The following is a 22,734-nucleotide window of genomic DNA, read 5'->3' as shown; positions in this document are numbered from 1 at the left end:
ATTTTTTTTTTTTTTTTTTTTTTTTTGCGGTACGCGGGCCTCTCACTGCTGTGGCCTCTCCCGTTGCGGAGCACAGGCTCCGGACGCGCAGGCTCAGCGGCCCTGGCTCACGGGCCCAGCCGCTCCGCGGCATGTGGGATCTTCCCGGACCGGGGCACGAACCCGCGTCCCCTGCATCGGCAGGCGGACTCTCAACCACTGCGCCACCAGGGAAGCCCGTCTTTTCATTTTTGTATTTGGAAATCTTAGCATAGTACCTGGTAAATAGTAGTTTTACAATAATATTTAATGAATTGATGAATATTATCAGTGAATGAATGACTGTTACCCTAAGGAAAATAAGCGGGTTTTTACAGAGGAACAAAGACTTCAGTTTTAAAAAAAAACAAACAAAAATTATTGGTGATTCAAGATTATCCATAATGCTAAAAGGAAAATAAGCTTTCCACACAAATGTTACAATTATAATTAATATTTTGCATTATTATTTACTTAGAGTCTGTCTCTTGCATAAGCTCCGTGAGAGTAGGGACCTTATACATATTGTTCTTTGCTCTGACTCCAGCATCTAGCACACTATCTGGCACACAGTAGGTACTCAGTAATTATTTCAGAAAGAATGAATGAATAAATAAATGAATGAAGACTGCACCCTTAATCCCATGAGCCATATAATAAGTGCATGTCTTACATTGCAAGAGGAAAGTGTCGATGGGGTGGTGAAAACTTACACTACAACTAGAAAAGCAGAACAGAATCAGGACTTTACCATCATTACCTTGTACAATCTATGTCATCATCCTCTTTATATAAAAAGATAGGGCTTCCCTGGTGGCGCAGTGGTTGAGAGTCCACCTGCCGATGCAGGGGACACGGGTTCGTGTCACGGTCTGGGAAGATCCCACATGCCGCAGAGCGGCTGGGCCCGTGAGCCATGGCCGCTGAGCCTGCGCGTCCGGAGCCTGTGCTCTGCAGCGGGGGAGGCCACAACAGTGAGAGGTCCACATACCGCGCAAAAAAAAAATAACTAAAGATGAACAGGTCTTCCCTGGTGGCGCAGTGGTTAAGAATCCGCCTGCCAATGCAGGGGACACGGGTTCGAGCCCTGGTCCGGGAAGATCCCACATGCTGCGGAGCAACTAAGCCCGTGTGCCACAACTACTGAGCCTGTGCTCTAGAGCCTGCAAGCCACAACTACAGAAGCCCGTACACCTAGAGCCTGTGCTCCGCAACAAGAGAAGCCACTGCAATGGGAAGCCTGCGCACCACAACGAAGAGTAGCCCCCGCTCACTGCAACTAGAGAAAGCCCGCATGCAGCAACGAAGACCCAACACAGCCAAAACTAAAAATAAAATAAAATAAATAAATTTATTTTTTTTAAAAAAAGATGAACAAACATTATTGGAGGAAACTAAAATCTCAACGGCAATAGTTGCCTGTGAGTAAATGAGGAGAAATGGATGTCTCCAAAATGGTTGCACTATGAAATAGCCTTTGTAAATTGGTTAATGAGAGAAGCAGGAAGCAAGAGTGCAGACAATTACAGAGTCGTGACAACTGAAAAATACACTGATTGAGAAGAGACAAAAACATGTTTTTTATAGTTTTTGAAGAGGTATGGAGACACTTTTTCAAATGTTTATAACACATTTATTCTCCTCATAGGTCCCATGTGACAAAGTTTGGATTAGACATTACAAATGGCTTCCAATGGACTACTTGCCAGACTTTGTCATGGGAACCATCTGACGAGCAGAACAAAGTGCAAGTGCATAAGCAACTTCCAATGAGAACCTCTGTATGAGCTTGGCCCAGGTATCTTGAAACCCTGGGAAGACCTAAATATAAACAAGTAAGTTTGCAGTGTGGACTGATTTGTGGTGGTACCAAGGTTGATGCTGATCTTGACAGGTGGACTTTTTCTAGGAACTGACCAAGATGTTAATGGTAGGTATAGGCATTAAGTGACCTAAAAATAGGACGGTACACTTATTTTGCAGACCTTTGATGATATACAAGCATGGAACCATTGGCCTGCCCTGAGGAGCTGTCTGTCTCCCCTTGTGGCAGAAACTGCTATGAGCTCAGCACACAGCTAGACTAAACTTCCTAGCCTCTCTTGAAGTTGGGCAGATCCATGTGCCAGAGTTCTGGCTAATAGGATATGGATGGAAGTGATGGGTGCCAGTTCCAGGTCTGGTGCATGAAAAGCCTTCTGTGCAATACACGGCAGGCTCTTTCCCCACCCACTGGCTGAATGGAGAGGATTCTGAAAACCTAGAGGAAGCTAGAGTATGTCTTGGAAGAAGACCGTGAAATACTGCATAGGATTGACCTCTACATTCCATACCTCCCCACCCCTCCCAATCTATATCGTACTATGACAAGAGCGATATATTTTTATTGGGCCAAACCATTATATTGAAGTCATTTGTTATAACAATTAGCCTATCTTGACTAACACAACCCTATTTCCCAACTTTTTTCCTGGTCACAAGTAGGAAGAGAGACTAGGGTGAATTTCGGGAGTCTCAGTCCACAGCTACAGAGGATCAAGACAAAAGAAGGTATCAGAGACAAAGCTCAGCATCAGGGAATATCACATTTAGTGGGATTCTGGAGTTAATTTTAAAACTTAGACATTCCCACAGAGCTGAAGCCATGCATGTGAGCCTCTGCTTATCTAACCAGTCCCTTCTGGACGTTTTCAAACTCTTGGGAGAACAGTGAATAACCATTTCCCGACCATAGTTAACATATGAACCCCCAATATAGTCTGTTTGATTTTATATGCTTAGGGTCTAGTCAGATAATACCACATTTAAAACCTGTTTTACTTTTGCTTTTTGCTAAACATAGTAATTATGAAGAAGAAGAAAAAATCAATTAGTAACTGTGTTTGAAGGTGTATATATATATATATATTTTTTTTTTTTTTTTTTTTTTTTTGCGGTACGTGGGTCTCTCACTGTTGTGGCCTCTCCCATTGCGGAGCACAGGCTCCGGACGCGCAGGCTCAGCGGCCATGGCTCACGGGCCCAGCCGCTCTGTGGCACGTGGGATCTTCCCAGACCGGGGCACGAACCCGTGTCCCCTGCATTGGCAGGCGGACTCTCAACCACTGCGCCACCAGGGAAGCCCGAAGGTATATTTCTTATGTGATTATGCAAGGTTTGGTTGAGCCCAATACTAATGGACAATTATGGGGGAGCCAACCAAGCACTGGGGCAAAAAATGAGGTCTTTTCGTGCTTGCCTGAAGATGTTATTGGGAAACTTTTGTTTACTTATCAGACTTTGGAAATTAAATCCTTCTTCAAGTAGCCTCGGGTCTTAAGGACAATAAGTAAAGATGTGCTGACTGAAAACATTTTAAAAAACAACTTGTTATAGCTTTTAAAATAACAAGGGATAAATTCAGCTTAAACCAGGGTATTCCAAAGTCATTTGGCCTGCTCAACAGAAACACCAAGCTTAAAAGCTGGATTCTATAGTTCATCTTTGTGCAGATGCTGTACCAAGTGAAACTTAGCAGGGGCCTGGGACAAGAGTCCTAGAAAATGCTAGATAGCTTCTACCTGTAAACCGAATCCCATTATAGGAAAGAGGCAATTGATCTCCCTATCCTGGGAGTGCAGAGAGAGAGGGATGAACTGGGAGAGAGTTAGGGCCCAGGGGGATGAAGAAGTAAGAGATTTAGGAGAAAGTCTCATTTTTTGTAAGAGTCCCTTAGGGCTGAGATGAAAGAATCGGTCTTGGGATAGTACTTTTCTTTTCAAGAAATATATTCTACTGCCCTATTTTCAAGGGGTGCAAACTAAGCTATGATGATCCTCATCTCTTCCTGAAACTTCATCTTTTATCCATCTTCCCAAGGCGCTCCATTCCTTTGTCTTCCCACCTAAAACCCCTGGCTACAGTGAGATAGCCATGAGCAGACCTGGTACTTCTTGAAGCTCATCACCAGAGCTATGTCAAAATCACGTAGGAATCCAGCAGACAAACAGGTGGGCTTAAGGAAATGTTGCTAAGGTATGGTTAGGCAACTGAGTATCCCCCTCAAGACAGGATCTGTTGATTAACACAAAGGATGTGCGACCTCCTTGTATATTCCCTAATCAGAGCCCTCAGGACTTGGCAGGAGTTCTTAAGGGATCTGTGTGGCCATGTAGAACTATGTTATATGAGTGCTTCCCAGCCTCTTCTGTCAGTGATCTCATTTTTTCCCCCAAAGCTATATGCTTTGAAAGATTTTTAACTACTAAATAAATCACATTTATAAAGAAAATATATTAACTTTTTATTAGGTACCAGGAATTGCATTAATGAGTGCTTTACATAGATCATCTAAAATCCTCAAAGAGTCTGAAAAATAGAAATGAATAGCCCCATTTTACAGATGAGTAAACTGAGGTTCAGAGATGTTAAATAAATAGCTCAAGTCTTATTGCTAGAAACTCAAATTTTTTTTGGCCATACTGCACGGCTTGTGGGATCTCAGTTCCCTGACCAGGGACTGAACCTGGGCCATGACAATGAAAGCCTGGAATCCTAACCACTAGGCCACCAGGGAACTCCCTAGAGACTAAACTCTGATTGGTCTTACCTCCATACCCACATTCTTTCCAACAGACTTTCTCTACCCTATAGACAACACACACAACCAACCAGAACTTCTTACTGTGAAGATACAGTCTTTACAATGAGTTAGTGTGGCATAATCTCCCCCATCTTCCAACCCCCTGCTCCCCACAAGAATAAAGAAGCTTTGCATTACTTAGTCAATCTGTTCAGGCTTTATTGTGAATAAATACACAATGTCCTTAGACTTCCCTGGTGGTCCAGTGGTTAAGAATCCACCTTCCAATGCAGGGGATGTGGGTTTGATCCCTGGTGGGGGAACTAAGATCCCACATGCTGCGGGGCAACTAAGCCCACAGGCCACAATTACTGAGCCCTCACACTCTGGAGCCCGTGGGCCACAACTAAAGAGCCCACACGCCACAATGAAGACCCAGCGTAGCCAAATATAAATAAATTTTTAAAAAAAGTATATATATATACATATATATATGTATATATATGTATATATATATGTCTTCTAGGCTTTTTTGAAGTATTGGACATGGTTCAAGTAATTTCATTACTATCCTTATAGAGCTCTGAGATCCCAGAAAACCAGAATGGAAACTGGAGCTGGCAGTTCAAAACAAATGGAAATTGGACAGAGGGAGTGCAGAACACAGATCCAGGCACAGACCTCCTCTTCTGGGATTCTCCCACCCCTTTGATTCTATTGAGTATTCAGTGACATACCACTGGCTGGTGTGAAGCAGGGAATCCTTCGGGAACACAAAATTTGGTGGGAACGGGGGAGTCATTAAAGTATGCCAATCTAGAATGAGTGGCAAAAGAAGGGAAGAAAAAAGAAGAATGAGTGAAGAGGGAGAGGGACATGGAGAGAGGCAGAAGGAGGAGGAGGAAGGAAGAGAAAAGAAGTAAAGAAGGGAGGATATGTATAAAGAGGAGGGGAAAAAAGAAGAGAAAGGGAAAAGAATGGATGACCGTTTACATTGTCTTTTCTTGTAGCTAGCGGTGACGTCTTCACCACCAAATATAGTAACCCCCAATGGAGGTAATAGGCAAGGGTTGCTAGGTCCACCAGCAGTGCTATTGTGGAAGAACTATTTCCTCAAAGGGACCTTTACCACCTCCCCTACCCAACTGGTAACTTGGAAGCCAGAATCTTTGAAAATTACAGTATAAATGGAGAAAAAGGATATTACTAATTCCAGTAGTAAAATGAAAACTGTTAGTCCAGTATCCTAAGGTTAAGTTCTGTCCTGCTATGCAGAAAATTCACAACAACTCCCTTGTCTTTGTGATAGCTTAAAAACAAAATAACAAAAACAAACATGAAAAACAAACAAGCAATAATAACAAAAAAAAACCCCTCTGGGTATCCAGAAATACAAGGCAACCTTGAGCAAAGTTTAACTGACTTGGGTACTTAATTGCTGTAAAATGAGAGTGTCTATTTGGAGATTTAAAAAATAACTCATTTTCCTTAGAAACCCAGATTCTTATTTTTAATAATGAAATCCTGTAACCTAGTTGCTTATATTTTCAATGGATTATTTAGTTTACTGTAGCTAAAAGATAAGAGTTAAACATCAACCAAAGAGAATAGATGCATACTTTTTCCTCACTCTAGAATTTAAACAGTACTCAAGAAACATCTAAAGATCCATCTATTCTGCATCCAAAGAAAATGCTCTTCCTTAATTTTTTACTCTAGAGTTTAAAGTGGGTTTTTTTTTTTGGCGGGGGACGGGGGAGAATAGAAGGTGAAGGGAGAGTTATTTTAAAATGCCATAAAAAAAAAAATGCCATAAAAGCGTCTTCCGTATTTGAACTCCCAAAATGTTCTGACTGTCTTTAAGAAGTGTTAGCAAAAAGATCTGTCTATTCATAGGTAAATTCTGGCTAATGACTAGTTGCAGAGTACCTTCTTCTGGGCCCAGTCTCTGCTAGACTTCATATTCCAGAACGTTCTGCCCTGATTGACCTCCCTCAGAGATAAACATGAACTCCTGCATCTACTCCCTAAAGAGGACAAAGCCTCAGTCTTAATCCTCTTATCCTTTACACAGGATAAATGCTGTCTCCTAGGTGCCAGGCAACAACTCAGAGCCCCTTTATCTGAACATTCAAAGTAGGGATAATCATTTTAAAACAGTGCAAGTAGTCAAGTTCCCATTTAAAAAAACCCATTTTTAAATAGGCTGTCATCACCTTCACCCAGTGATCAGTATTACTCACTTCATTAGTAGTGAGACAACCAGACATTACGTAGGACCTAATACGAGGCAGTAGGAAGTATACGGCATTACCCTATGAAGAATTCTTACCAAAATGTTTAACCTGATTCCTATCAAGCCTTGATCTAACTTTGAGCTTACAAGAAATACAGAGGACAGAAGAACAAGTTTAACAACACCATGAGAAAACAGACAAATCCCGCAGGTGGGACATTCTGCAGAACAATTAGCCCAGAATCGTCAAAAAGTCAATGTCAATGGGGGGTGGGGGGGTTGGGAGGTGGTGGGATGAACTGGGAGATTGGGATTGACATATATACACTAATATGTACAAAATAGATAACTAATAAGAACCTGCTGTATAAAAAATAAATAAAATTCAAAAATCCAAAAAAAAAAAAGATTACTTAGAGATAATGGAGATAAATCCAAAATACAGTCAGCTAAAAGAGTTGAAAATGGATGCCTCTGCAAAAGTGGAAATGGGGGAACAGGTAGTGCACTGCCTTCTGGTTTCATAGAAAACCTTATAATGCTTGTTATTTCTTTAAACCATGCATATGTATAACTTTTGTTTTTAAAAGAATATAAGTTTCCTGATGGCAGGGACCATGAGAGTCTTGTTCTATTAAAATCCCCTGTGCTCCACCTGAAGTAGGTGTTCAAAAAGTATTTGTTATTCAAGTAACTGAAGTCACTGTTCTTGAAGCTCTAAATGGCTCCTTGTAAGGCACAGCATTGAGATCACAATGCTCGTGATGCCTCCAGGGACTGCAGGCAGGGTCTGGCCCCTGCAAACTCCTCTCCCTGACTCTTCCTCTAGTGCCTCTTTCAGGTGCTCACATGCACATTGTTCCTTCCTGCCTCAGGAAATTTGCACATGCTGTTCCTTCTACCTAAAAAAGCTCTTCACCACCATCACCTCGTTCTCTCCATAAATCGGTTAGACTTCAGCTCAGATGTCACTTCCTCCAGGGGATCCTCCCTGTCTCCTCTCTCCCTCTCTTCACCAGCCTGATGGGGCCATGGTAGGCCTATCCCAGGATCCCCAAGGACCTTGTAGGTTATGTTAAGGCATTTACTCTTCTATCTAGAAGAGAATAGGGAGCCACCAAAGTGTTGCCAGCCAGGGAAGATAAGATCAAATATGCTGGTAGGTCTGGGGCTCAGAGAATTGTGAACAGCAGCAGGCAGCTTACCTGGGACACAGATGACTTTTGCTCAACAAACAGTGGCCTCATCCTACCTCCCCAGGGTACCTCCAGTAATTCCCTATGGTAGTATTTTCCAGAATGGGGCACGACTATCACCGGGGGCTCTAGGGATAATTTTAGTGGCATATAACCAAATATTTTTCAAAGATTAACATATTTATTTCAATGGGGATTCAAAAATAAAACTTGCATTCTAACCGCCGCCCCCCAAAAAAGAAGTCAATGTCATGAAAATAAAATGCATGTGGGTATGGTGTGAGGAGACAGGTCTAGATTAGGAGCCTTAAGAAACATAACAACCAAATAAAATATGTTTGAATTAACCATCTTTAAAAGTCATTTGGGAGGAGGGGGAAATGGAGAGTTATTCTTAAAGGGTATAGAGTTTGTTCGGCATAACGAAAAGGTTCTGGAAATCGTGGTGGTGATTACACAATATTGTGAATAGACAATGCCACTGAACTGGACACTTAAAATGGAAAATTTTACAATATGCATATTTTACCACATGTTTTTTAAAAAGAGATTATGGGAACAAGTAGGGAATATTTGAATGTGGTTGGATATTACATGCTATTGAGAAATTGTAGGAATCATGTGAAGTGTGAGAATGGAATTGTATTTACCTGATAAAGATGTGTTTATTATTTAGAGATAAATGTTGAAATATTTAGGGGGGAAACATATATGTTTCTGTAACTTGCTTTAAATTACTTCAGCAAAAAAAAGAAGAAGAAAAAGGAAAAATGGAGAATATATGGAAAAATTTTAGCAATTGTTTGATCTAGATGGTAGATATTGGATGTTCATTATACTGATTATTCTGATTCTTTCTATGTATTAGAATTTTGCAAAGGAGAAGGGAATCATGAACAAATCACCTTTCTATAAGACACCATAAACGATGACTGGAGATCTGAATTGGAAATGTAAGTTACTCTAAGGTGATGCTCTCTGGTAGGCCAGACTTTCCAGGGTAAGGAGGTGGGTGGCACAGGAAGAGTGTTGGTGGTCAGAGTCACATAACCCTAATAGAGGTGTTACATATGAAAAGCAGCTGAAGAGAAAGTTCAAAAGGATGAAGAAAAAGTTTCAACCCAAAATGGGAGGGCAGGAAGTCTGCACAGAGAATCATTGCTCTCAGCTGTAACTGGCTTTCCTGTTACCCCTGTGTCCTTCCTTGGGGTTTGGGCTGCTTAATTGCACTGAAAGGTCAAACTGTTGCAGTTATGGGAGCTAAACAGAGAGGAAAAGGATTGTTTTCACCAAAGACACTGCAGGTCATTTTCCTTCTACAAAACTATGCACCATAAAGCAAGTCACTAGGTTGTATCTCTTCTATACAGTTTTGAAGTTCATCTCCATCCTCATTTTTCTTCATGAACAGAACTTTAGTGTACCCTGACTAGAAATGCATTCAGAAGAGAAGGGAAGAAGACTTTGAAAAAAGAACCACGCAAGGCACTAATACAGTAAATGCATGGCTTCCCCTGCCTAAAATACCTGATAACATCTGCAAAGCACTTCATTTATACCAACAATTGTAACCTTGCCATAAAACACAAATTGCTTTAATAACTCTGCAATTTCCTTATGGGTTAAAATCTTACTCAGCTTCTTCCAATGGGTCTTTGATTTTCATGGAACTGTGAAACATTCTTACTCACTAAGGCATTCTGCTCAGGTTTGGTTTGACCCTGTCTTCTCCACTACCTACATATCTATAGGTATCTCTGTCAGGAATCTTCCTCTGACTACAAGCTTCAAGGACAGAAACATCAACCTTCTCTCTATCCTCTCCTTCCTATTCTGCAAGAGGAGACAGTACTCTAATTGCAGGCAGAGATCTACATTTACGGTGAGTAGGGTCACTGGGCCTTTCGCATCCCCCTTCTTCTCCCCCATCCCTTTCCTTCCCTCTCTTTCCTCCTTCGTGGTGGCCTCAGTGTTAGGAGGGCAATTCTCCCTCACACCATGAAGTTCAGCTATTTGGTTAGCCTACATTCTCTCAAATGCTCTCGACTGCTCTCTTATTACACACCCAGTGGAGGGTGATAAAATTGCAAGACGCAGGTTTGGGCTTAGGGCAAGGAAAAATGCCCCCTAAATCTTCTATCTTGGCTATGAGATCTAGGCCAGTTTAACAGAGAGCACTGCATTAGCATTTTAGGTGCAACCCGATTAACAAAATGTTACATTATTATTGACTCAACTGTCAGGGCTAACAGTGGTACCTGGGCTAAGCCTGGGTTTAGGCATTCTTTTATCCCTTGTCCTAATAATGCCTTTATCTATCTATCTATCGATCCATCCATTTATCCATCTATCTATCATCCATCTTTCTATATATGTCTAACAGCTTTATTGAGATATACATCACATACTATACAATTCACCCATTTAAAGTATACAGCTCAAAATTTTTTAGTATTTTTAGAGTTGTGCAAACATAACCACAATCAATTTTAGAATATTTTGTCACCCCCAAAAAGAAACCTTGTACCCATTAGCAGTCACTCCCCATTTCCTCCTAACCTCCTCTATCAAACCTCAGCAATTAGGCAATTGCTACTCTATTTTCTGTCTCTATAGATTTGCTTTTCTGGACATTTCATATAAATGGAATCAGGCCTTTTTCACATAGCATAATGTTTTCAAGGTTTATATCCATGTTGCAGTACTTCATTCCTTTTCATCGCCAAATAACATCTATTTTATGGATATACCATATTTTATTTAACCAGTCATTAGCTGATAGACATTTGGGTTGTTTTCTCTCTTTCTCTCTCTTTTTTTTTTTTTTTTTTTGAGACTGGAACAGCACAATCTTTATTCAATGGCCAAAGAATGGAGAAGCAGGAACGTAGTTTGCAAATCAACTTCTCCAGACTGTTTCTAATTTTAGACTATTATGACTACTGCTGCTATGACCATTCATGTGCAGTTTTTGTGTGGACATATATTTTCATTTCTTTTGGTTGTATATGTAGGAGAGGGGTTGCTGGGTTATATAGTAACTCTATGTTATAGTCTTTTGAGGAGCTGCCAGACAGATTTCCAAAGTGGTGTATCATTTTACATTCCTATGAGGAATGTATGAAGATTCCAATTTCTCCACATCTTCACCAACCCTTAATACTAAACAAAGCCCCTATTTTGACATTTTTAAATGTACAATTCGGTGGCATTAAGTATTTACATAATTTTGTGTAACCGTTACCACTATCTCTTTCTAAAACTTTACCATCATCCAAAACAAAAACTCTATAACCATTAAGCAATGATTCCCTATTGGGCCCCAAATGTTTTTAACAACTTTATTGTGCTGTGAAAACTCTGCCTACCAGTCAGGACAATAGTTTGGCTGCTGCAAGTAAGAAAACTAGCTCTATCTTGGTTTGGTCAGTCGCTTTCAATTTAGATCTGGGGTTTTTTGGCCAAAGAGTTCTCGCCCTGTGGGTGAGCTTGTTAAACCTAATATCTGGAGGGAGACCAATTTTAACCACCTTAATGACTGATGGGACTTACTAATCTTGATCTCCAAGGTATTCAAATGGCTTGTGGCAGGCTTATTAAGAAGTCAGTAAAAAGTAAGTCAGGGCCACAGGCCCTTGTAAAGATCTTATTGGAGGCAAACTTTGTTCCAAAGATAGCTGGAAGATGAATTGTCTAGGAACAACTTCATTTTAAGTGACCAAAAATAATAGTGCCTGGGGAGGATGAGACATGATTCTGGCTTGGAACAGTAGACTAGGACCAAAAGATCAGAGCCGGAAATTCCAAGTTTCCTACTGCCTTTTCTTTCACAAATTAAAACATTTAGTGAGGGTAGGGATAAACTTTGTGATTTCCTTTCTTCATCCAACAAGTTCAAGGTGTTTAGAACATGATGCTTATTAGACGAGACTCAATCTGCAGTTCACAAATCCAAAGTAGCAATAACTCTCAAAGCCCAGGCAGATACTTCCCAGATGCATGATGTCAGTCACAGGAAACAGCAGGATGGAAAAAGAATAGGGAAGATTTAGTGAAAATCACTCCACCATAAATACAATCTAAACTACATGCCCTATTTGGGGACCAGCGGTGAGACAAATACTTGAACACAATATGCTATTCCAGGGAACTGGGGCCCAGAAGAGGCTGACTGGCTTACGCTGAAATCCAAGAAGAGAGCTAAGATTTAGTACCCTTGTTTCCTGATACCTGGTTTAGTGGTTTATTTTTATCAGTATCTGCTGGTATTCTGTGCTTGGAGTGCATAAGGGAGATGGTTCTCAGAGATTCTCTATGAAGTTTTCATCTGGTCAGGGGTGATCTATCAGTACCTTTACCTCAAATTCACTTCCAATTTAGTCTTCATATCATACTTGTTCAGAACCCAAATTCTGAACAGTTCAGAAGAATGAGGGGATCAGTATCCAGACCTGCTACAATATATTATCTAAAATGTCCAGTTTTCAACAAAAAAATTATGAGACATTCAAAGAAACAGGAAAGTATGATGTGACCCATACACAGGAGGAAAAAAGCCATCAACAGAAACTCCCTGTGAGAGGGCCCAGATATCCAACTTAGCAGACAAAGACTTCAAAGCAGCTATCATAAATATATTGAAAGAACTGAAGAAAACCATGCTTAAAGAATCAAAAGAAGGAAGGGTAACAATCTCTCATAAGATAATCAATAAAGAGATGGAAATTATTATTGTTTTTAAAAGAACCTAATGGATATCCTGAACTTGAAAACTGTGATAATAGAAAAAAAATTCACTAGAGGGGCTCAGCAGTATATTTGAACTGGTAGAAGAAAGAAGCAGCAAACTTGAAGATAGAAAGATAGATGATAGATAGATATTATTTGATCTCAAAAACAGAGAGAAAAGAGGATGAAGAAATATGAACAGAACTTCAGAGGAATGTGAGAATCATTAAGCACATCAACACATGCACAATGGGAGTACCAGAAGGAGAAAGAGAAAGAGAGGAGCAGAAAAATATTTAAAGAAATAATGGCTGAGGGCTTCCCTGGTGGCGCAGTGGTTGAGAGTCCGCCTGCCGATGCAGGGGACGCGGGTTCGTGCCCCGGTCTGGGAAGATCCCACGTGCCGCGGAGCGGCTGGGCCCGTGAGCCATGGCCACTGAGCTTGCGCGTCTGGAGCCTGTGCTCCGCAACAGGAGAGGCCACAACAGTGAGAGTTCCGCGTACTGCAAAAAAAAAAAAAAGAAGAAGAAGAAGAAGAAATAATGGCTGAAAACTTCTGAAATTTGATGAAAAACATTAATCTACACATCCAAGAAGCTCAACTAATCCCAAGTAAAATAAACACAAAGAGATCCACATTCAGACACATAGTAAAAATGTTGAAAGTGAATATCTAGAAAACAGCAAGAAAAAAACCCAACACATCACAAACAAGGGAACCCAAATAAGACTAATAACTGACTTCTCACCAGAAACAATGGAGGCTAGAAAGCAGTGAGATGCCATATTCAAAATGCTGAGGGGAAAATCCCTGTCAAATAGGAATCTTTTATCCAGTAAACTATTTCTCAAAAATGAAAGTGAAACAGAGACAATCCCAGATAAACAAAATCTGAGAGAATTCACTGCTAGCTAGAGTTACAAGAAACAAGGAAGTTCTTCAAGCTGACTCAAATCCACACAAAAAACCAAAGAGCACTAGTAAATATAATTATATAATTATAAAACACAGTATATCAATATATATATTTTCTCCCTTTTTTCTCTTAAATGATCTAGAAAGCAGTTGTATAAAAGAACATATTTGATAATGACAGCACAATGGAGGTGGGTGGGAACAAAGCTGTAGTGGAATAAGAAATGAGTTACAAGATGGTAACTCAAATCTGCAGGAACAAACGAAGAGAACCATAATTGGTAAATAAGAAGGTGATATAAAAAACTCTAAATGTAACTTGCTTTCCTTTCTTTTCTCAACCTTAAAAAATGACATAAGATTATATTAATGAATAATTATGACAGTGTATTATTCAGTTTGTAACAAAACTATAAACCAGTTAGACCTAACAGACATCTATAAAATGCTCCAACCACCAACAGCAAAATACACATTCTTCTCAGATGAATATAGACTATTCTCCAGGATAGGTTATATTCTAGATTATAAGACAAGCCCTAATAAATTTAAAAGATTTGAAGTTATACAAAACATGACTTCTGACCACAATGGAAATAAATCAGAATCAGTAGGACAAGGAAATTTGGTAAATTCACAAATATGTGGATATTAAACAATTCACTCCTGATAACTGATAGGTCAAAAAAGAGATTACAAAGGAAATTAGAACATACTTTGTGATGAATGAAAATGGAAGCAAAACATACCAAAATTTATGGAATGTACCAAAGTAGTACCTAGAAAGAAATTTATAGCTGTAGATGCCTATATTGAAGAAAAAAAAAAAAGAAAAAGATCTCAAATCAATAACCTATTCTTCCATTTTCAGAAACTAGAAAAAGAAGAGCAAACTAAACCCAAATCAAGCAGATGGAAGGAAATAGATTACAGTGGAAATTAATGGAACAAAGGATAGGAAAAACAATAGAGAAAATGAACAAAACCAAAAGCCACTTCTTTGAAAAGATCTACAAAATGACAAACCTTTAGCTAGACTGACCAAGAAACAAAAGAGAGAAGATCCAAATTACTAAAATCAGAAATAAAAGAGGACACTACTACCAACTCCACAAAAATAAAAAGGATAAAAGAGCGAATACTATCAACAACTGTATGCCAATAAATTAGATAACTTGGATAAAACGGACCAATTCTTTGAAAGACAGAAACTACAGACTTCCCTGGTGGCCAGTGGTTAAGAATCCACCTGCCAATGTAGGGGACACGGGTTCGAGCCCTGGTCCAGGAAGATTCCACATGCCGCGGAGCAACTAAGCCCATGCGCCACAACTACTGAGCCTGTGCTCTGGAGCCCATGAGCCACAACTACTGAAGCCCGCGTGCCTAGAGCCTGTGCTCCGCAACAAGAGAAGCCACCGCAATGAGAAGCCGTGCACCGCAACGAAGAGTAGCCCCCGCTCCACTCAACTAGAGAAAAGCCTGTGCCAGCAGCGAAGACCCAATGCAGCCAAAAATAAATAAATTAAAAAAAAAAAAGACTACACAAACTATGCAAGAAGAACAGAAAATCATAATAAACCTGTAACAAATAAATTGATTGAGTTAGGAATTTAAGACTTCCCACAAAGAATAAGTTAGGCCCAGATGAGGTCACTGTTGAATTTTACCAAAATTTAAAGAAATAATACAAAATTTTCACAAACTCTTCCAAAAAATAGAAGAGGAAGTAACACTTCCAACTCATTCTTTGAGGCTGATGTTACCCTGATTCCAAAGCCAGACATCACAGGAAAAGTACAGAACAATATCTCTTATGAATAAAAATTGTCAACATTATACTAGCAAACTGAATCCAGCAACATATAAAAGTGTATACACTTAGAAGAAAACAGGACAGAGCTTTACAACATTGGATTTGGCAGTGATCTCTTGGATATAATACCAAAGGCATAGGTAACAAAAGAAAACATAGATTATGTCTAGAAATATAGAAAGAACACTTACAACTCAATAATAAGACAAATAACCCAATTTTAAAATGGACAGGGAACCCTCCTACCCTGTTGGTGGGAATGTAAATTGGTATAACCATTATGGAGAACAGTATGGAAGTTCCTTAAAAAACTAAATACAGGACTACCATATGATCCAGCAATCCCACTCTTGGGCATATATCTAGAGAAAACTATAATTCAAAAAGACACATGCACCCCAGTGTTCACTGCAGCGCTGTTTACAATAGCCAAGACATGGAAGCAACCTAAATGTCCATCGACAGATGAATGGATAAAGAAGATGTGGCATATATATACAATGGAATTACTCAGCCATAAAAAAGAACGAAATAATGCCGTTTGCAGCAACATGGATGGACCTAGAGATTACTATACTAAGTGAAGTAAGTCAAACAGAAAGACAAATATCATATGATATCACTTATATGTGGAATCTAATAAAAAAATGATATAAATGAACTTTTTTACAAAACAGAAACAGACTCACAGATCTTGAAATCAAACTTACGGTTACCAAAAGGGGAACGTAGGGAAAATGATAAATTAGGCGATTGGGATTAACATATACACAGTACTATATATAAAATAGATAACTAAAAAGGACCTACTGTATAGCACAGAGAACTCTACTCAATATTCTGTAATAACCTATATGGGAAACGAATCAGAAAAAGAATGGAGATACACACACACACACACACACACACACACCCCTGAAACTAACACAACATTGAAAATCAACTATACTCCAGTGAAAATTTTTAAAAACAAATAAGTAAATAAAGCCATGTGAACAAATCTTAGGACCACATCAGGCATGCCCTACAAAACAACCTGGTTTCCTCCCAAAATGGATATACCCTGAAGACCCTAAATTGCTTATAAAAACAATTAAAGCCAATCACATTTGATACCCTAAAAAATAAAATGGACAAAGAATTTGAATAAACATTCCTTCAAGGAAGATATACAAAAGGCCAGTCAATAAGCACATGAACAGGTGCTTAACATCATTAGCTGTCAGGGAAATACAAATCAAAACTAAAATGAGGGCTTCCCTGGTGGCACAGTGGTTGAGAGTCCGCCTGCCGATGCAAGGGACACGGGTTCGTGCCCTGGTCCGGGAAGATCCCACATGCCGCGGAGCGGCTGGGCCCGTGAGCCATGGCCGCTGAGCCTATGCGTCCGCAGCCTGTGCTCCGCAATGGGAGAGGCCACAACAGTGAGAGGCCCGCGTACTGCAAAAACAAAACAAAACTAAACTAAACTAAAACTAAAATGAGATACCTCTTAATACCCCCTAGGATAGCTATAGTCAAAAAGGCTTTGCGTACCGCAAAAAAAAAAAAAAAGGTCCAAATAGTCAATTTCATGTTATGTATATTCTACCACACATACACACACACACACACACACACACACACACACACACACACACACACCCCTTGGGGCCCCACCGCTGCTGGCTCTCTGTCCAGAATGTTCCTCAAATTGTTTAATAATAACATCTAATCTGAGGCTTTGCCAGCACCTGAGGTTCCTGAAGAGCTCCAAAGATTTCCTGAGTATTACTGCCAACAGCATGGCAAATGGAAAAAAAATTAACTTCCCATATCTCTGCCTGTTTCCCCAGAAACTTGGAAATAATCTGTAGCTACTTAGAGTCCAGGGGTGCAGAAAGGCTTAAGAAGGGTGTATGGACATTTGGAGTTAGTCTGAGTTGGCATCCACTTCTGTGTACCCTCATTAAGTGGTACCTGAAATAACTAGCAGGATCATTAAGTGGCTTACCCTAATCCTTCTAAATTGTTAGACTTGATCTAGAATTATGATGCTATAACCCCAACTAACTGCCAATAGTTTTGAACATCCTTTTCTGATTGACTATGTCTTTTTCCCGTTTATCTGTCAGGCCACTGCAGCCTTGTGACCCAAGGCTCTGGAATGGATCAGCCCTCCTACTCACTCCCTCCTGCACACACCGTGTCTCCATGGAAACAGCTTGTCAGGCCCTGTTTGGCTGCAGGTTCTGAAGACCTCTCATCTGCAGCCCCAGTCCTGCACAGATTCAGTCTTAATAAGCCAGGCTTCTAAGGAGGAACTTGTACTAGGAGGCCCATCCTCTCTAGCTGGTGGGGTCTGGAATTGTCCTTAAGTCTCCTTTGGGGTATACGTGGGGAGTCCTGAATGCCACTGAGTTGCCCTGACCTTCCAACACTGATATTCAGGTCAATGGCAGGGTTTCCATCCTGGGTTTCTGCTTCAGCCTGAACTCATCATCTCCTTCTAGCAAGCCTTCTGCTCCCATCATCTCTCCCCACCCACCAAAGGTGAAAGTCATTTTGAGCTCTACAGGCCTCACCTGTGGCTAATCACCAAGGTCAGTTGGTAACTACTTTTGTATCACTCAGCCTCATCTTTCTTGCATCCCTATTGCCTCTGCTATAGTTCAGGCCCACATTATTTTCTTCTTCAATTACTGCAAGATCCTCCAACCTGGTCCTCCTACTTCTATGCTTGCTTTCCTTACATCCAATCTCCATATTACAACCGGTGAGAAAACTTCCTAAAAAAACAGATCTGACACGTCCTTCTCCCACAGAAAATCAGTGGTTCCCATTGCCCTCAGGATAGAACTCAGACCCTCTTACATACATACAAGATTACACCTTTAATCTGACCCCTGCTCACCTCTCCAGGATCATCTCTTGCCCCTTCCCCTGCATATTCTGATCTTGGTCACACCAAACCACTTACCTTCTCCAATGAACCACCTGTTCTCTCTTGCCTCTGTGACTTTGCGCTGTTTCCTCCTTCACCTGGAGTGTCCATTCTCCATGCCCCACCCCACCCCCCATAAACCTTTCACATTCTTGTGGAAGCTTTTCCAACTGTCAAATCTTAAGTGCCTCTTGTTCTCTTAGAGCTCCTATGTTTACTCCCTTTCTGCTGAACTGTCAACTCCCTGAGGGCAAGGAATATGCCAACCTCTAGTTCAGTGCCTAATATATTCACTCAAATGTCTGTTGTATATGTGAAAGAATAAAGACTAAGCCTCTGGAATAAAAATGCCACCCCACGCTAATTACAAGTATCCTTTTCCAGAGTCTTCTGTTGTCGGGCATCATTCATCCATCAGATTGGATCAGGCATTTGCTACACTGCCAGGACACTGCGACTTGGACTGCTGGCCACTGTCCTTGGGGGTACATCTACAAATGGGTCAGTTGCCCCAGTTCACTCTGGCTAGTTCTGGTTGCCTCTTTTTTGTTAGTCACTGGGGAGGTCCCTGCCGGCCTCGTGGCTGAACCCTTGTGGCCTCAGTCAGCAGCTGGAGAGCCATTCCTAAGAGCTGAGATAGTGACTCAGCCCTTCTCTCATTACCGAGGGAAGATTCCTTTCTCACTGGTTATGCAATGTCACCCAGGCTATGTTTTCATTAGTGGAGTCCAAAATTTGGAATCGTGGTAAGAGGAGAAAATGGCAGTTAATCTCAGGAATAGATAAGATCTGTCATGTTTCTGCAGGAGAGATTTTCTTTTTTTCTCTTTTTGTTTTTGGTGGGTCATGGGTGGGTGAAGGAAGTGGTAAGGAACCTGTGTTCATATATAAAGAAATAAATCAAAGGAGGAGTTGGATGTATACGATGCTTTTGCTCGGAGAGTTCAATGGATTATCTGGGAAAGAAGCCAGAAAAAGAGAGACTTCTCATCAGAGGTAGGTGCCCACCCATGTATGTAAAAGAGCATTTAGACCTCAGCCCTGTTCCATTCATTTTTTCCTAAATCAACACATCTCTCATCTCCCAGAAATGAGAAACCAGTCAACTTTTTGCTGTGGACCTGGATGAAATGAAAAAAAAGAATGGATTTTGCTTCAAACTGGGTTCCCTTGCTTGCAGTGTAAGGCTTACACAGAAGAGTAAGGACACTAGGAAGAGGAAGTAGCAAAGCAAAGGCACAATCTCACCTTCTCCCCTGCAGTAAGAAAGTAAAAGATCCATTAGATGAGAAAATGTATGTGAAAGCACTTAGCACAGTGCTTGGCGAATGGATGGGATTCAATAATATTGACTCTTTGTTTTATCTATGCTCAGTGTAGAGACTCATAAGGCAGATTATGTGTAGGGAGAATATAGGGGGAACCAGTGGGAGTGAGGGAGTATGCTCTACCTCGATGATAGTTAAAATTTTGCTGTTAGAGTTTCTTTCCTTTGACTGTATCAAAAAACAAACACCAACTAGAGGCAAAAGACATTGTCTTCAGACATTTCTATTTCTATTTTACTATTAATGGTTCGTTATATTCTTTCTCTCTTGTCTGTCTGTCTCTTTTTTTTTTTCAGGCAGTAATGGAGAGAACTTAAAGGCATTAAACATCATAGATGAGGGTGGAAGTACACATTTTCTGTTTCTTTAAGCTAGACAAAAACCTAACAGTCTGAATTGGAATACTATCACTCATAACTTCTACTATATAAATAAATAATTTTAACAAGTATAACGTCCTAGTAGACATGAGACAGTTAATGTAGAGACCAAGGAACAACTGGGTCATTTGCCTCAGTACTGAGGTAGTTTCTTAATTGGACGTGTTAAGAGTGGTAGAAGATCTCATCTGTTGACAACTTAGAAAGTTGCAGTTGAGGAGGCAAAAGGAAAACAGAAATCATAAGCACTTTTACACATATGAAGTTGTTAATAGGCAGCTTCTAACTCTATGTATGTTCGTATTACTAAAACCTAGAACAGCACTCAGAGTACTTGTAAGTGCTCAACAACTGTTTAACCAAAACGAAACTAAAAGAAAAACAAAATGAAACAAACAAAACTGGTACTTGTTAACATCAGTCAGCTATGTCCCACTCTAGGTTCTTAATACTGTCAGATTAATAAAAACTCTGAAACCAAAGTAACCATGTCCTGTGATTGTATAGCATCATCCCACATGTATTTCCTTTTCATACTCAACAGTTCTATACTCAAAATATACTCAATATGTAGTCTTTATTGTCTCCATTTACAGGTAAAGGAACCATGTCATAACAGGTAAAGGGGCTTGCTCAGATAAGCAAGAAAATTAATGTTAACCTAGAGTCTAAGATTCTTAACTCCAAAATGAATAGACAAAATTAAAAAACAAAAAAATCCTTTATTAGGGGCAAAGAGATCCTCCTTAATATTTTAATAAAGAGCTATCACAACTCAATAATTAAAAGACAAAGACCCTAATAGAAAAATTGGCAAAGTATACAAACTAACAAATCATAAAAGGAGATCTCTGTAGTAATCAAAGAAATACTTTATTGTTAATCAGGCTCTGCTTAAAATGTGAGTTCAGAGATCACTGGTAAAATGGCCTAGACTAGATTTCAGAACAAAGGTTAAAGATAAATGGGGCTTGGGGCTTCCCTGCTGGCGCACTGGTTAAGAACCTGCCTGCCAACGCAGGGGACATGGGTTCGAGCCCTGGTCTGGGAAGATCCCACATGCTGCAGAGCAACTAAGCCAGTGCACTACAACTACTGAGCCTGTGCTCTAGAGCCCGCGAGCCACAACTACTGAAGCCCGCGTGCCCAGAGCCCATGCTCCGCAACAAGAGAAGCCACCGCAACGAGAAGCCTGTGCACTGCAACAAAGAGTAGCCCCCGCTCACCACAACTAGAGAAAGCCCGCGTGCACAGCAACAGAGACTCAATGCAGCCAAAAATAAATAAATAAATAAATTTATAATAAATAAATAAATGGGCCTTGGACTTCCCTGGTGGTGCAGGGGTTAAGAATCCGCCTGCCAATGCAGGGGACACGAGTTCGAGCCCTGGTCTGGGAAGATCCCACATGCTGCAGAACCACTAAGCCCATGCACCACAACTACTGAGCCTGAGCTCTAGAGCCCACAAGCCACAACTGCTGAGCCTGCGTGCTACAACTACTGAAGCCCGAGCTCCTAGAGCCCATGCTCCACAACAAGAGAAGCCACCACGATGAAAAGCCCATGCACCGCAACGAAGAGTAGCCCCCGCTTGCTGCAAGTAGAGAAAGCCCACACGTAGCAACAAAGACCCAACACAGCCAAAAATAAATAAATAAATAAATTTAAAATAAATAAATGAGCCTTTTCCTTGCCCAAATCCCAATTTGAGTTTTGCAATTTTAATACCTTCCACAGGGAGTGAAGACATGAGAAAGCCAAAAGCATTGCGAAGAACAGATCAGCATTGTCTGGACCTCACAGATAATTATCAGCAGCTGAGGAGAAGGAATTCATAGGGCAGCATCCCAGAGCCTGTGGGCCCCCAATGTTCCTCAGGGACAGAGTCAAGCCTTGTCTGGCTCTATGAAGAGCCCTGTAGTCTTGCTCCTCAAACTGTGGTTCGTGGGCAGCAGCGGGGATATCTCCAGGGAGCTTACGGAAATGCCGAACCTCGAGCCCTGACTCCAGGCATCTTGAATCAGAATCTGCATTTTAGCAAGTTTCCCAGGTAACACACACACACAGTGAAGCTTGAAAAGCATTGCCGTGGGGGGCGTGGCTCAGGGTCTGCTCATTGCAGGTGCTCAGTAAATGCATGCCCACTGAATGAAAGACTGGACAGGGTGATCTCTGCAGTCCCTTTCAAAAGTAAATCATCTGGGCTTCCCTGGTGGTGCAGTGGTTGAGAGTCCGCCTGCCGATGCAGGGGACACGGGTTCGTGCCCCGGTCCGGGAAGATCCCACATGCCGCGGAGCGGCTAGGCCCGTGAGCCATGGCCGCTGAGCCTGCACGTCCGGAGCCTGTGCTCCGCAACGGGAGAGGCCACAACAGTGAGAGGCACGCGTACCGCAAAAAAAAAAAAAAAAAAAAAAGTAAATCATCTGATTTACTGAAAACTAGTCACTATCCAGTTGAGTGAAGTATCAACCATTTTACAAAGGGCTTTAAGTAAGATTAATGAATTAATACTGGTGTTTTGGTGTTGAAGTTTTCTACAGTGAATTCAGAGTTTATTATCAGTATCATTTCACTAGGCTTCTTTATATGCCCAGGAGGCACCAGCAAGGCATAAATCCTTCGCTTTTGT

At 40.9% G+C, this 22,734-nt stretch overlaps 1 protein-coding gene and 1 long non-coding RNA gene across 13 annotated transcripts in view; one reads left to right on the top strand and one right to left on the bottom strand.

The window, feature by feature from the left end:
• LOC137229317 (uncharacterized) overlaps window positions 1-21,734 on the top strand; it is a 60,580-nt gene extending 38,846 nt beyond the window's left edge. For 2 of the 6 annotated variants that reach the window (XR_010945624.1, XR_010945629.1), the window contains exons 3-6: window positions 1,667-1,853; window positions 8,880-8,964; window positions 9,763-9,893; window positions 17,586-19,320. This is a non-coding gene — a long non-coding RNA (uncharacterized lncRNA). Of the gene's footprint in view, window positions 1-1,666; window positions 1,854-8,879; window positions 8,965-9,762; window positions 9,894-17,585; window positions 19,321-20,018 lie in introns of those variants that run through there. The other 4 variants (XR_010945628.1, XR_010945625.1, XR_010945627.1 and 1 more) reach the window with 4 other exon arrangements.
• MKLN1 (muskelin 1) overlaps window positions 1-22,734 on the bottom strand; it is a 359,034-nt gene that overhangs the window by 225,311 nt on the left and 110,989 nt on the right. The window lies entirely within an intron of this gene.

Source organism: Pseudorca crassidens, chromosome 8, assembly GCF_039906515.1.
Source record: "Pseudorca crassidens isolate mPseCra1 chromosome 8, mPseCra1.hap1, whole genome shotgun sequence".
NCBI lineage: Eukaryota > Metazoa > Chordata > Mammalia > Artiodactyla > Delphinidae > Pseudorca > Pseudorca crassidens.
The sequence above is the reverse complement of the archived record's forward strand: the minus strand, read 5'-3'. Positions and strand labels throughout refer to the sequence as shown.